This window comes from Octodon degus, unplaced genomic scaffold (genome assembly GCF_000260255.1).
Source record: "Octodon degus isolate 3935 unplaced genomic scaffold, OctDeg1.0 scaffold00002, whole genome shotgun sequence".
Classification (NCBI taxonomy): domain Eukaryota; kingdom Metazoa; phylum Chordata; class Mammalia; order Rodentia; family Octodontidae; genus Octodon; species Octodon degus.
Window position 1 is genome coordinate 12,910,069 of NW_004524578.1, and position 12,542 is coordinate 12,922,610.

A 12,542-nucleotide genomic window follows, 5' to 3' on the forward strand; every position below is an offset into this window, starting at 1 on the left:
GCCTCAGCATGCCCTGGGGGTGGGCCCTGGGATTGAACTCTGGTCCCTACGCTGGCCAAAGCAGGTTCTTAGTCTGCTGAGCTATCTCACCGGCCCTATATACAAGTGTATCATGATAACCATTTTATCTTCACAGCAACTAGGACATTGGAAAGGGAAGTGTTTCATTACTTTCATCTCCACTGTATGAGTGGGGAAACACTTCTGGGGATGGGAAGCAAGGTGCCAAAGAAGAGCAAAGCATGCTGGGACGCCTCTGACTCCAAGTCTGTCTGCTATCTTGGTGTGCCTAAGACATAATAGAGAAAAGAACCTTCATCCAAATGACTAGCTCTGTGTTTGTGTTAAACTGTGCTCGATTCTTGGGCCAGCAGATGTTATGTGTAACCACATCAAAGTTCAGCTCAGTGCATTTCCTTCCTTGTGCAGCTGGCGAGGAATGCTCATTTCATACATCGCTGGCAGTCAGCTACAGCGATTCCACCAAAGCGGTGCAAGCCATTAACAGGACCAGAAAATTATCTTAAAATCCAGAAAGAAAGTTATTCATGCTGAATATTCTTTTGGCTTTTGAAAAATTAAAATGAACAAGGGGCTGGATCGTGCTGTATTCCCTAAAAATATAAGTCCAAGTCTTGCCTTCCAGTAATGAGGAATGTGGCTTTATGTGGAAATATGGTCCTTGCGGATTTACCCTCTCTGAGGGCCTTGGGATGGGCTCCTTTGGATTGACAATATGCCCTAAATTCACTGAGTGGTGTTTCTGTCAGGGACAGGAAAGCTAAGTTTGAGACAGAGTAGGAACACAGAGGGGGAGAAGGAAGCGAAGACAGGGGCAGACTGAACTGAGGCTGCTGTGAACCGAGACAGGCCTGCAGCTGGAAGAGGGTGGAGGCTCTGCCACAGCTTTCAGAGGGAACATGGCTCCCATGACACCTTGCTTTCATCCAGATGTTTGCTCCCTGGGCCTGTGAGAACAAATTTCTCTTGTATTAAGTCACCAGATCTGTGGTAATTCGTTATGGAAACTATAGAAGATGGTCTTAGTTACTTTCTCATTGCTGGGACAAAATACCTGACAGCCACAACTTCAGAGAGGAGAGGTTTATTTTGGCTCACAGTTTGTAGAGGCTTAAGTCAAGGTGGCAGGGGGGCGGAGAAACAGTCTGTGATGCGGCGGGTGGGAAGCAGCGACCCCGACCACAGCCTCCCTTTCCTTTGTTATTCTTCCTTTGTTTTTCTACCCAGGCCACAGGCCCTTTGGTTGATGCCGCTCACATCCCAGATGGGTCTTCTGCCTTTAGCCACACCCAGAACAGTGCTAACCCAATCAGTGGGCTGATCCAGTTATCACCCCCCTGACCCAGGCACACCCCAAATGTCTACCTGGGAGCACTTTAGGCTTTGTAGGACATTTTATTTTTATTTTTATTTTTATTTATTTATTTATTTACTTTTTTTGGGCAGAACTGGGGATTGAACTTAGGCCCTTGCACTTGCCAGGGAAGTGCTTATTCCACTGAGCCAACTCCTTGGCCCTGTAGGACATTTTAGACATAAAGAACAGGAAAAACCAATGTAGATATGGCACCAGGAAATGGGATACTGTTGTAACAACATAGAAGTAGCTTTGGAACAGGATGATGAGCAAAAGGGAAAGAACTTCGAGCAGTGTGCTAGGGGAGCACTCGATGTGGCCCCCTTCCAGCTGGGCTTGGGCTGGGGAGCAGCTGGCCACCAAGTTGTCCCCACCTGGATCTTCTCTGGGGGAGGATGTTTGTCACTGTGACAAAGGCACTGTGCTCGTGGAAGACCTGTGTCCTTACTGCCTGGTGTCTAGCTCCCTCCCGAGTCACAGAAGCCTCCCAGAAAGGCTGAGTGTAGGGTGTCCTGTTGTGGCAACCACCGGCAGGGGCGAGATCTCCTGGCCAGAGGCAGAGGAGACACTGGGGCCACTGGGGTGGGAGCTCAGTCCTTGGGTGAAGCGAATCTGCAGAGACTCAGTTGACCCGGCTCCTGCGGGGACGTGCACCCCCCACCCCCCTTGAGGCGTGGAGAACAGCACGGCTCAGGGAGAGAGCAGAGTGCTGGCTTTGGGGCCAGATGCACACAGAGTGAGCCTAGCGCTGCTGCTGCTGCTTACTGATCCCATTACCGCGGGGGAGTCCTTGAACTGCCCGGACCCCATCACCATCAGCAGATGGGACGGTCACGTCCGCCTCACACAGTGATTGCGGATCAAGTGAGATGACAGGCAGGGATGCGCCTAACCCAGTGCCTGCCATTCAGTGTTTCTTCCTTCTAGCCCTTGCTAATTTTCCTTCCCCACTTCAGATGGGGGTGATAACTGAATTAAGTTCCATTTGGCATGCCCATCAATTGAGTTCTTACCCTGTGCTGGGCATGCGCAGTTGCTGGGAATACAAAGATGAATCCGGTGAAGGAAGACTTGCCCTGAAGGACGTTGCCTTCTGGAGGGGAAACAGGAAGTACATGTAATCATGGTAGCCAGAGAACAGGGAAACTAGTTGTCGCACATGGCACGGTTGATAGTGTACAGCATTACAAAGAGGTTCCCCAGGGAGAATTTTCTCTTTTGAAGGTGGATACCTGGGTGCCCCTGGAGAGATGGCAGAGACTTCCCCGGGGATTGTAGCGGAACTTTCAGGTTCTGGAATGTGCTGATACCGGAGCTGGTCTATGAGGGGTGGGGATCTGAGAGTAGCCCTGGATGAATGAATGAAGGGTAAGCTTTAAGTCGTGTTGCAGGAAGGGCCGGCCAAATAGCTCAGCGGATTAAAACACCTGCAAGCAGGCACAGGGGCCGGGGGTTTCGTCCCCGGGGCACGCTGGAACGGCAATTGAGACTGGGCGTGATGGTGTGCACTTGTAATCCCAGCTCTTGGGAGGCTGTAAAAAGGCAGATTGGTAGGAGTCTGATCTAGTAGTGAGACCCTGAACACGCTGTAGACTTCAGATGGGGGTGATAACTGAATTAAGTTCCATTTGGCATGCCCATCAATTGAGTTGTACCCTGTGCTGGGCATGCGCACAGCACATGGGTAAAATACAAACAAACATCATGTAGCAGGAAAGCTGGCAGTTGTGGAAAGCTCTTACGCACCTGCAGTCAGATTCAGGGGACAGACTCTGGCGGCAGCGAGCAGAATCTCTGGGGTGGGGAGAGGGAAGGAAGCCGCTGTGGTCATGGCTCAGGGAGAGCCTGCGAGGGCCCACACCAGCGCTAAGCGTTGCCTTGGCTGGAGCATGGTTTGTCCCCTCTCAAATTCTTGCTGATAGTTTTGTTCGGAGATGGGCCTCTCACTGTACTGCCCAAACTCGCCTTGACCTCCCGGGCTTCAGCAGTCCTCCTGCCTCAGCCTCCTGAGTAGCTGAGCACATAGGCTTGTGCTACCAGACTGGCTCTTCCTCTGAATCTGATGGCCATTGTGGGGTGATAGGGGGCTTAGTGGGTGGTGTTTGGATCCAGTGGAACTGTTATGAATGGATCAATATTTTTCTTCCATGGGTGAGCTCGTGCACAGAACCTGGGTTATTACCTGGGCTGGGTAGTAACAGTGGCTCTTTCTCCTCCGCCACTTGCCCTTCCATTTTCTGTCACAAGGCCTCGCCAGAAGCCAATCAGATATCAGTATCATACTCTGCACCCCTTCCTGCCTCCAAAACTGTGGACCAAAACCAACCTTCTTGCCTTTTAAATTACAGTCTCAGGCACTCTGTTACAGCAACAGAAAACAGATGCTCAGCCCAGGCTTCCCCGCCCCCACGCAGCGCTTCCTCCAATCCATCTTCAGACGCCTGAAGTCTTTCTAGTTCGAGTTACCGGGAACCTGGCATTGAGCTGCACAGAAGGGTGTCCTCAGTTCTGGTCCACATTGTTGGTTCACCCTGTGCCATCACCAAGGCCACCAAACAGTGCAAACAGATCCACACCTCCAGGCTTTGTCTCTGGTACTTGCATGGTGAGATGACAGCATTACTGGGAGGTAGACAGGGGTGATGGTGGGATCAGGCCCCAGGAAGAGCCGCAGCGTGTGTGTGTGTGCGCCACTGTGCACGGTACCTATGCGTTCTGAGAACGTGGAAAGGCACAGGCCACTCTGATGCCCATCCTGACTCCCTTCCCATCTCTAACCAAGTTTACAATAAGTGGTGGGGATTGGCGCCAGGCTTAAGTTGAGAATTTATTAACGGAAACACCTGCCCTGGCTGCCAGATACAAAGCCCTTGGGATTGGGGCTCTTTCTTCTCCCCTCTTCCCTTCATCCCAAAGTGAGCCGCAGCAGCCCTTTGTCGGGGCTTTTACTGGTACAGATGCTGTCTGACAGCCAGTGCTAACAGGATCGGGGAGGGAGAGTCCTGTCCCGGGCAGCCTGAAGCCTGGTGTGGTGGATTAGGTGACGGGAGGTGTGTAAACCCTTTCAGTGGATTAGGTCAGATGCCAGACCTGTGTGCCTGTCACTTTAATCACTGTTTTCTTTTTAATTTTTTTTTTTTAATTTTAACATTTATTGCACGTGTGTGTGTGTGTGTGTGTGTGTGTGTGTGTGTGTATGTGTGGCCAGCTCAGCCCACCAGGGGGCGCGGCTGGCTGGCATGTGGTGCTGGAGGATTGAAACGCGGTCCCTGTGCTTTGCCAAGCTTGTTCCAAGTAGGTGCTTTAGACCACTGAGCCATCTCTCCAGCCCCATTAATCACTGTTTTCATTTTAACAATTCTAATGGAAGATTCGAAGGCTAAAATGTGCCACTCCTAATCCCGCCACTCTCTGAAATTGATTTCATTTTGTAAACCACTACTTTGTCTTTATTTGCATAGATGTCCCCTACAGATAGCCGCGTACCTACCCATGCAACTTCACTTATGAGTGACCTATAGACTATGGTTTAGTTTTGAAGGTTCAATTAGACTCTATCACATATTTTTATAATTATTTTAATAAGCATAAGCTATTCATCCCAGATGGTATTACATAGCTTCTGCTTTTCTTACTTTGGAGACATTAGGGTATTCTCAATCTTTTAAATGTTATAAGCAGAAATTCAGTAACTATATATATGTGCATAACCTTTTTAGCAACTATTGCCTTAGGGAAAGTTCTCAGGAGCAAGAATTTCTGGAAGCAGTAATGTGTCAAAGTGCTGGCTTCACAGCCAGGCACGTGTTAATTAAAATCCTGGTTCTATGCTTTACTACAAGTATTGTTCTAGCTGTGTCACTTAACTCCGCTGTCTTCAGTGGATGGTGTGTATTAGTCAGGTATTGCTGCTTAACAAATAGACTCACTTAAGATGAAAATACTGAAAATGAAAAATGCATGTAACATACCTAAACTACTGAGCATCATAGCTCAGCAACACAATACACTGAAGAAAACGGATTTATTCTTGTCACTGGGTGATTCAGTAGCAGTAGTCACTGCCTAGCATTTTGAGAGAAGATCACATCAAATATTGTCAATCAGAGAAAAGGTTTTAGTTCAGCATTTTAAGTACAGCGTCTGCTGACTATCAGTCACTTTTGCATCATTATGAAGGAGTAAAATCATTGTCAAGCTACCAAATCCAGGGGCCATCTCTACTGGCTTGTGCAAGTCAGTAGATATGGCAGGTCGGGGGGTGGCCCCCCTCCTCCCTCAGGGCTGGACATTGGCTGAGATACTTCGGTGTCATTTGTCTCTCTTCCTCTCTCCGTGGGACAGGCATCCTGGTCTCGTGGCCACGGCACAGATGCAGGAAAATGAGTCCCGTGCACAACCACTTTCACTCTGCTCCTTGCACCTTGTCTGCTAATGCTGCGCTGGCTGCAGCAAGTCACGGGGCCAAATAACAAATGCTGGAGCAGGGAAGTTGACTCTTTAGTGCAAAGAACTTCAAGGTCACAAGTCCAAGAGAGTGGACATCGAGAGAAGTGACATCAGTGTAATCTACCAGACTGAGAGAAAATGGCAGCGTTTGAGTCATAGTGAGGACAAAATGATATAAGATTTTTAAAAGTCAGTAAATGTTACCTCTGAGAGAGGACAGTTAATTTCATTTTATTTATTCACTTTGTTCCTAAGTTCCTAACAGTTCCTGGCACATAATAAGTATCTGGGGATTTTTTCATTATAAGAAGTTGGCTATTCTAAGTGTTTGCCCCATGGATAAATATCCTACCCTCACCCCATATCCCACCTTTCTGGGTTCCTTCAGAGTTCAAAACTCCACTGGCACTGATCACATTGCATCCCGCTTAATGCCTTCAAAGTCTCCTTTTCTACTAAACGATGAATGGCAAGAGAGCAGGACTGGTGGCTTACTGGTGTCTCCTGTCTCAGTGTCCACCACAAGAAAACACCACATCTATAAGTGCTGGCAAGAGGTAATACATTAACGCTGTCACCAGTTTTCATTTTCCTTCTAATCTTGGTCACTTTTATGGTCTGAATTTTGAAGGTCTCCTCAGAATCTCATGCATTGGAGGTTTGGCTCCCAGCTGAGAATGCTATTGGGCAGTGGTAGAACCTTTAGGAAGTGGTGGGCTGGCTGGAGGAAGTGAGTTACTTGGACTGAGCCATTGAGGGGGGCAGGGGGACCCAAGCCCCTTTTCTTCTTTTTGTCTCTCTGTCCATGAGATGAAACATTTCCTCTACCAGGTTTCCTTGCCTCACACCCAATGGCAACAGGACCAAAGCAACTTGGACTGAAAACCCTGAAGCTGCGTGCCAAAATAAACTATTGATCCCAGATGCTTTGTCACGGAGAAGAAGCTGACTTGCATAAGATGTATTAATGTCCTTGTCTCCTGTTTTTCTCACCTGTATGATTTCTGCATCTTTTGCCACTGACTGATTTTCCTTGTACTGAGAGCACAGATTTTCTTGTATCCTCGCATGTCTGCTAGGTTTTGACTGGGTAATCGATTGTGATTTTTTTATGCTTTCATTTACTGGATTTTGTTATATTTCTTTAACTAGCACTGGATTTTGCTTTGGCATGTAGTTCAATCATTTAGAAGCAGGTTGATCATTTGAGGCTTACTATTAAATGTAGCACGAGTCCAAAGCAGCCTTTACTTAAATCAATATGCTTCTGAGAATTTTACCCTGTATCACATGTATGAACAGAGCTCTTTTTTACTATGGCTGGGAATGGGGTGCACAAACTGTACCCCACACTTTGTGAGCCCTAGAAATTGTTTAGGTATTCCTTTCTGATGCTGCTTTCTCCAGTGTTAGGTGGTTCCCCCTCAGAATCAGGAGCATGCCAAGGATGCTGGACATCTTCTGTATTGATTTTCTGTTTTCCTTTAAGTGCTGATTGCCTTGGCCTTTGTGAATCTTCTATTGTCCCCTCAGCTCAGGGACAGTACCTGGTCCTGTTGGGTTTCCCTGCCCTGTGCTGCCGCCTGCCAAGTGCCTCTAGCGGTCAGCAGGGCCAGCTCTAGGGCTTGTGCGGTTGCTGCTTTGTGTCAGCAGTGACTGTGCTTAGCTGCCTGCCTGCTGTCCAGTGCCTGTTAAGTATCATTTTCAAGTTGTTTGCCTGGTTTTCTAGTTTACCACACCTCTCTTACAATGGATCAGTAATATCACCATTGCTATGAACATGAAACAAGAAGGAATTTGGCTACCCAGGAATGAGACTCAACCAACAGAGAAAGTCTGCTCCTGGTTGCCCAATGTTGGCTGGAAATGGGTCTGACCTTGGTGCTGCCTCTGGTATTTGGAGCTTGTAGGAGAGCTAGCCTCCCACGGGTCAGGCTCCCGATGTCTCTAGTTTGGCGTCCCTCTGACTGAACAGGGGTCTCTGTAGCTCAACACTATAGAAATGGCTTGAAAATTCTTTACTTCTAGGCACTGTCTTGTGAATCATAGAGTATTTGGCATCATCTATGAGCTCCAGCTGTTGGGTTCAGTAGCGCAGCCCAATCCTACACACGACCATCAAAATATCTCCAGCCATCAAAAGTCTTCTGGGGAGCAGAATCATCCCAAGCAGAGAACCACTGCTGTAGGCTTCCTGGTTGGAAGCAAAGTCGTCACTCCCACGTCCCATACAGTAGATGTCTATCTGTTTCCTGGAATCAGAAGAGAAATATGTGCCTCTAACCAAGAATTGCCTCCCTGAGAAGATGCCTCATTGGACAACAAGTGCATCCCCAGTGATTTGGGGATGACTTTAAATGTCTTTGATTGGAGAAAGAATCTGGTCCTAAGAGTAAGATTATTATTTATACACCAGTTTAAGGTTAGGGGAAGGTAAATTGAAAGGGTCCATTGCATCAGCAGGAACATCACCTACTGGGTGCTTCTTACAGGAGGTACCAACGTATCCCATGGGAATAGCCTTCTCCATGATTTTCTTACATGCTTTGTAAAACAATTATTGAGCACTAGTCCCTCTAATTTGCATTAAGGCAAAGAAAAACAGGTTTATCTGAGTATTCTGGAGACCAATCCTCTCTTAAAATGGATCAATAATATAACCTTGGCTACGAACATAAAACAAAGAGGAATCTTGCTGCCAGTTAACAAAACTCAAGGAAAGTCAAAGGGCTATTGACTCGTAAATAGAAACTTAACTTCTTCCTTTAATGAGAAGTCTCATGTGTCTTCTTTGTTTTATCTTTGTTTTGGGTAAGTGGTTTTTGTCTGCATTTGCAAAATTGCACAATTGATCTATTGTTTTTGTTTAGAATCATACATTTTAGTGGAAATTTTCAGAAATTAAAACATAACAGATGTATTCTGACTCATTTATGAATAGTGATATTTGTATGATGCAGTTTTGAATTTCTCCTCATTTATTTATACAGATCCTTTTTAAAATTAAGTTTATTGAGAAACAAATAGCAATGAGACAGTTTCAAAACTGACTAGTAGAATAGTTTCAATAATTAATATATTGCATGTTGTTGTCTTCTTAGTGGTTGTTCATAGTACAAGATGCAGCCATGATATCCTGTCCAAACACTATTAGTACAAATCTTCTCACTGAATTAAGAGAAAGTAGCTGTATATCTATCCTAATGATTTTGTATATACAGATGCAAAGTGGCCCTTCATTTGTATCCCCTTTTTTGTTTAGTTTTGTCAGAGATGGGCCATTAATCTGTTTTTGTTGAAGAAAAATTAGAAATTACAAATAAGCAAAAGGTAAGTCACCATGAAAGAACTATGTGAAATAACTGTGCCAGTCACTTTGGTGTCCAACTTCACTGAGCCTTTCTCGTTCTCCTTATCTAGGTGATTACCCGTGTGCATATCCTCATCTATCTATTTTAAAACACATTGAACTTTTCCTGTTCTATGTTCTTGTAACTGGTTTCTAATACATGATACCATATCATAAAGATCTTTCCACACTGATAAAAATAGAACTGTGTAATCTTTAAAATGAATGCATAATTACTTTGCTGAATTCATGCACCTACAATATTTAAATAGCAATGGAACACCCATCTGTGACAAAAGTAAACAAAAAAGGGAGATATAAATGAAGGACCATTTTGTATCTGTATATACAAAACAGTTAAGATAGATATACAGCTACTTTCTCTTAATTCAATGAAAAGAAAGATTTGTACTTATAGTATTTTTTTAAAATTTAGTTCTATAAGTTTATTTAAAAAAAAAAAAACTCCTGTGAGTACTTACAGTATTTGGACAGGATATCTTGTCTGCATCTTGTACTATGAATAGCCACTATGAAGACAACAAGATGCAATGTATTAATTATTGAAACTGTCCTGCTAATCGGTTTTGAAACTGTCTCATTGCTATTTGTTTCTCAATAAAATTAATAAAAAAGATGATAAAGTGAGACCAAAATCTGTTGTAAAAATCACCAGAAAAAGAAAGAAAATTTGTGGAAGTTGAGCATTAGGAAATAGAGAACTCGTTTTGTCAATGATGCATTAAAAAAAATCCTGTGGAGGGGCCGGAGAGATGGCTCAGTAGAATAAGCACTTCCCTGGCAGGTGCAAGGTTCAATCCCTGGTTATGAAAAAAAAAAATCCTCTGGAGTCTTCAACTTTGTCCTCTATTTGTCATGCAAATAAGACAAAAACTTCTAAAAGTGGAATAGATGAGAGTCATCTATTATATTTGTTTTCGATCGCTATATAACAAATACCACAGTCATAGTTTAAAACAATGACAATTGATTATATCATGCCCAGCCCTCCTCTGCCTTCCACACTGGCTGGAGCTCCCTACTGCCTTCAATTGCAAACAATTGACCTTTTAAGAGATTGCCTGATTAGGCGAGGCCCACTGTAACTAGTCCTCCATTTGATTAATTCAACAATCAGATGTCTTCCTTACTTTTCCAAAATGTCTTTTGCTATATAATCATAAAGATATTATTCTGCCATATATCTAGGGCCTGCCCACACCCAGAGGAATTCTCCAGGGCGTGTCTACCAGGAGGTGGGAAACCTGGAGCCCCTCTCTGAATCCTGCCAGCTCTCCATAGTTCTGATCTCCCGGGGGGCAGAAAATCACTCTTACTATTTTGGTTTGTTCCAGCTTTTTGTGACTCCCATGTTTTGGGACTTCTCTTTAAAGAAATTGTGAAGCTATAGCATTCAACATTAATGAATCTTTTGTTCTCAGCTTAACAACTTGTCAAGTGTTTTATGAAAACTATCAACAAGCAGCTTTTGAAAACTGGCTGATGGCTTTCATAGACTAATGTTTATGTCACTGAAATCCACATGTTGCTGTTCCCCAGCTCTCACTGTGGTGTTTCAGGCCCTTTGGGTGGGAATTCAGCTTAGATGAAGTCATATGATAGGATTAGGGAACTTACGGAAGAGGAAGCAACACCAAGGCCTCTTTTCTCAGCGGCGTGAAAATTCTGCAAGAGGGGGCCCATCTACAAGCCAGCAAGAGGACCTTGTCCAAGAAATACATCTGTTGGCACCTTGATCTTGGAGTTTCACTCTCCAGAACTGTAAGAAATAAATACCCCTGGTGTAAGTTGCCCAATCTGTGGAATTTTATTATAGCAGTCCAAGATTACTAAAAAATGAATGAGGTCTTTTTGGTCTCATTATATTTTCTAACTTGTTTGTTGCTGTTGCCTGAGTTTTAAGTTTTCTACTTGATTCCTTTGTCATGAATGCCATATAATAGACAACCAGGCACATAGAAATGGTAGAGTTCTATTTTTTATATATATAAAGGAGACCTGGAGTACTAGAATAGCTAACGGATAGCTTCTCTGTGATAGACTTTCTTCCACTGATGAAATATTTATGATGACATGTTGCCTAGCAACGGTCACCAGCTCTGCCTGCATATGCAAGAGTGAAACTCAAGGGGGCGTTTCCCTTGGAAACCTTGTGGAAAGCACAACCAGCTTAAGGAACAGAGTTTCTGCTTCGCTGGTGAAATTTCTCTTTAGTTTCAGGCAAGAAAAATGTTGCCTGGGAAAATGGTCTTGTTGACTAGAATAATTTAACTAGTGATTGAGAGTCCTGAGGGAGGAGGACTTTAAAAAGGCAAAAGCAGATTGCCAGAAAGCACTTATCTGTCATGTAACAAAATGTTTTACTTTTGTGATCGTTGTGGATGCGTGTGTATGCGACAATATTCTCCTTGTTCATGCCCTCTCACCTGCTGTGGCTGCCAAACTGTTGGGATTATTAAAGTAAACCAGGATTCTTGGGCTGAGGTTCCTGAATTTAGGACCTCTCCATTTTAGGGACATTGACTTCCAAGTCTTAGGACATGCTGCAATGAGGGGAGAGTGACTGAATTCATTGCATTTGAACATATTTTTTATGGGAAGCATTTAGATATTATACTTAGGGCCTCCAAAGTGACTTCTCTTCCAAGATGCTAGCAAGCCGCTAAACAAATAAACTGAAAGGAACTTGTGAGGTGCTGTGGCAGAGTCCAATCCCTCCCTCCCCCCTCCTTCCCTTTCTCTCTCTCTCCATTTTTAATCACCAAAGATGCAGCCTTCTCACCATTAACCTCATATTTTGAAACTAGATCCCATCACTGTGGATCTGTATAATTACAAGTAAAAGTAATGAGACCCAACCATGTGTAGTTTTGATGTTTTTAGAAGCCAGCTTCGTGTAGATATTTTAGAACAGTGAAGGTAACTTCATGAACTCGTTCTTGGTAGATGCTGACAACAGCACTTCTGAAGTCAGCGATCATGGATTTAGTGGATCCCCTGTATTTTTCATATTATGAAAATGAACCCCTCAAACTAAAGTAAACCACCCAGGAGGATTTGTCAGTATGGTTGTCTGTCCACAACCAATGGGCTCCCTATCCATAGATTCAAACCAGATGCAAATCAAAAATATTAAGAAAAAAAGTTGAGTATGTATAGACTTCTAAAAATTGCTTTTATTCTTTAAAAAATATACTATGCTAACATTATATTAGGTATTATAAGTGGTCTAAAAATGAAGTATATAGGAGGAGCGGCATAGTTATGTGTAAACACTACGGTATTTTGTGCAAGAGACTCAAACATCTGTAGTTGTGAATATCTTGGGGAACCCTTGAACCAGTG